At 41.9% G+C, this 3,603-nt stretch overlaps 1 non-coding gene across 1 annotated transcript; it reads left to right on the forward strand.

The window, feature by feature from the left end:
- Positions 1-2,621: 2,621 nt before the first annotated feature.
- On the forward strand, positions 2,622-2,729 carry LOC148570886 (small nucleolar RNA R71). Its single transcript, XR_015908758.1, has one exon. It is a non-coding gene; the product is annotated as a small nucleolar RNA R71 (small nucleolar RNA).
- The last annotated feature ends 874 nt before the right edge of the window (positions 2,730-3,603 follow it).

Below are 3,603 nucleotides of genomic sequence, written 5' to 3' on the forward strand. Positions count from 1 at the left end.
ACTGGATGTGGAAGCTTTTATCTTCCCTTTCCCTCTTCTAGAGGATTCTCCGGTCTTAGGTGCCATCAATGGTAATGGAAAAACAAAAAAGCTATGCTTTTACCACACCAAACTTAGAATATTGCTCGCCCTCGAGCAATAAACAAAAGAATAGAAGAGGAAGAAGAAGAAATATGGAGAGGGAGAGGGAGATGTGGTTTCGGCCAAGAGGAGTGTAGAGGGGTGTGTTGTGTGAATTTGATGAAGAATGGAGGGCTTTATATAGGGAAGGGAAGGGGGGAAAGGTTTCGGCCATATGGGTGGGTTTGGGTGGGAAATTGGTTTTGAATTTTGAAGGTAGGTGGAGTTTATGAGGTAGGTTTATTGGGAAGAGTGGGTGGATGTGAGTGGTGAAGGTTTAATGGGGAAGAGAGATTGAGGTGATTGGTGAAGGGCTTTTAGGGAAGAGTGTTTATGGGGTTGTGTGAAAGAGAGTGGTGAGAAGAAGTGAGTGGAGGTAGGTGGGGATCCTGTGGGGTCCACAGATCCTGAGGTGTTCAAGGATTTACATCCCTGCACCCATTAGGCATGTAAAAATGCCTTTGTACCCAACTCTGGGCGTTCAGCGCCAGGTTGGTGGCCATTTTGGGCGTTCAACGCCCATTTGTGTGCCATTTCTGGCGTTGAACGCCAGAACCATGCCTGTTCTGGCGTTCAGCGCCCAGAAGCTGCCCATTTTGGGCATTCAGCGCCAGAACCATGCTCTATTCTGGCGCTGAACGCCAGACAGATGCTCCTCCAGGGTGTGATTTTTCTTCTGCTGTTTTTGATTCCGTTTTCAATTTTTAAATTTATTTTGTGACTCCACATGATCATGAACCTAAGAAAACATGAAAAACAATAAAAATAAGAATTAGATAAACATTGGGTTGCCTCCCAACAAGCACTTCTTTAGTGTTAATAGCTTGACAGTGGGCTCTCATGGAGCCTCACAGATGTGCAGAGCTTTATTGAGACTCTCCAACACCAAACTTAGAGTTTGGTTGTGGCCTCCCAACACCAAACTTAGAGTTTGACTGTGGGGGCTCTGGTTGACTCTGCTTTGAGAGAAGCTTTTTCTGCTTCCTCTCCATGGTTGCAGAGGGAGATCCTTGAGTTTTAAACACAAGGGAGTCCTCATTCCATTGAAGGAATATTTCACCTCTGTCAACATCAATCACAGCTTTTGCTGTGGCCAGGAAAGGTCTTCCTAGGATGATGGATTCATCCTCTTCCTTTCCAGTATCCAGGACTATGAAATCAGTAGGTATGTAAAGGCCCTCAACCTTTACTAATACATCTTCTACTTGTCCATAAGCCTGTTTTCTTGAGCTGTCTGCCATCTCTAGTGAGATTTTAGCAGCTTACACCCCATAGATTCCCAGTTTCTCTATTACAGAGAGGGGCATGAGGTTTATTCCTGAACCAAGGTCACACAGAGCCTTAAAGATCATGGTGCCTATGGTACAGGGTATTATGAACTTTCCAGGATCCTGTCTCTTCTGAGGCAATGTCAGTTGATCCAGATCACTTAGTTCATTGATGAACAAGGGAGGTTCAACTTCCCAAGTATCAATGCCAAATAATTTGGCATTTAGCTTCATGATTGCACCAAGAAACTTGGCAGTTTGCTCTTCAGTAACATCCTCATTCTCTTCAGAAGAGGAATACTCATCAGAGCTCATGAAGGGTATAAGGAGGTTCAATGGGATCTCTATGGTCTCTAGATGGGCCCCAGAGTCCTTTGGTTCCTCAGAGGGAAGCTCCTTATTGACCACTGGACGTCCCAGGGGGTCTTCCTCCTTGGGATTCACGTCCTCTCCTCTCCTCACAGGTTCGGCCATGGCGCTTATGTCAATGGCCTTGCACTCTCCTTTTGGGTTCTCTTCTGTATTGCTTGGGAGAGTACTAGGAGGGATTTCAGTGATCCTTTTACTCAGCTGGTCCACTTGTGCTTCCAGATTTCTAATGGAAGACCTTGTTTCATTCATGAAACTTACAATGGCCTTAGATAGATCAGAGACTAGATTTGCTAAATTAGAAGCATTTTGTTCAGAGTTCTCTGTCTGTTGCTGAGTTGATGATGGAAAAGGCTTGCTATTGCTAAACCTATTTCTTCCACCATTATTAAAGCCTTGTTGGGGCTTTTGATCCTTCCATGAGAAATTTGGATGATTTCTCCATGTTGAGTTATAGGTGTTTCCATAAGGTTCACCTAAGTAATTTACCTCTGCTATTGCAGGGTTCTCAGGATCATAAGCTTCTTCTTCAGGAGAAGCCTCTTGAGTACTGTTGGATGCAGCTTGCATTCCATGCAGACTCTGAGAAATCATATTGACTTACTGAGTCAATATTTTATTCTGAGCCAATATGGCATTCAGAGTATCAACTTCAAGAACTCCCTTCTTTATAGGCGTCCCATTACTCATAGGATTCCTTTCAGAAGTGTACATGAACTGGTTATTAGCAACCATGTCAATGAGTTCTTGAGCTTCTGCAGGCGTTTTCTTTAGGTGAATGGATCCACCTGCAGAAGTGTCCAGTGACATCTTTGATAGCTCAGATAAACCATCATAGAATATATCCAGGATGGTCCATTCTGAAAGCATGTCAGAAGGACACTTTTTGGTCAACTGTTTGTATTTTTCCCAAGCTTCATAGAGGGATTCACCTTCTTTCTGTCTGAAGGTTTGAACATCAGCTCTAAGCTTGCTCAGCTTTTGAGGAGGAAAGTACTTGGCTAAGAAAGCCGTGACCAGCTTATCCCAAGAGTTCAGGCTGTCTTTGGGTTGAGAATCCAACCATAATCTAGCTCTGTCTCTTACAGCAAAAGGGAAAAGCATGAGCCTGTAGACTTCAGGATCTACTCCATTAGTCTTAACAGTATCACATATCTGCAAGAATTCAGTCAAGAACTGAAAAGGATCTTCAGATGGAAGTCCATGAAACTTGCAGTTCTGCTGCATCAGAGAAACTAATTGAGGTTTCAGCTCAAAGTTGTTTGCTCCAATGGCAGGAATGGAGATGCTTCTTCCATGTAAATTGGAATTAGGTGCAGTAAAGTCACCAAGCATCTTCCTTGCATTGTTGTTGGGTTCGGCTGCCATCTCCTTTACTTGTTCGAAATTTTCAATCAAGTTGTCTCTGGATTGTTGTAATTTAGCTTCTCTTAATTTTCTCTTCAGAGTCCTTTCAGGTTCTAGATCAGCTTCAACAAGAATGCCTTTTTCTCTGTCCCTGCTCATAAGAAAGAGAAGAGAAAAAGAAAAGAAGAGGAATCCTCTATGTCACAGTAAAGAGGATCCTTATTGTTAGTAGAAGAAATTCGAACACAGATAGAGGAGGGGGTTCGAATTTGGTGATGATGTGAGGAAGAGATGTTAGTAGATGAATAAATAAATAGAATAAGATGAGAGAGAAGGAGGGAATTTTCGAAAATTATTTTTGAAAAGGAGTTAGTGATTTTTGAAAATGGTTTTTTTTTTGAAAAATGTTTAGTATTTTTTTTTTTCGAAAATTTTTTGAAATTAAAAATAAAAATAAGAATAATTAGTTAATAAAAAGAAATTTTTGAGAAAGAGAGAA

The sequence above is a fragment of the Arachis ipaensis genome, chromosome B3, assembly GCF_059453495.1.
Source record: "Arachis ipaensis isolate K30076 ecotype BB chromosome B3, ASM5945349v1, whole genome shotgun sequence".
In the NCBI taxonomy this organism is placed as follows: domain Eukaryota; kingdom Viridiplantae; phylum Streptophyta; class Magnoliopsida; order Fabales; family Fabaceae; genus Arachis; species Arachis ipaensis.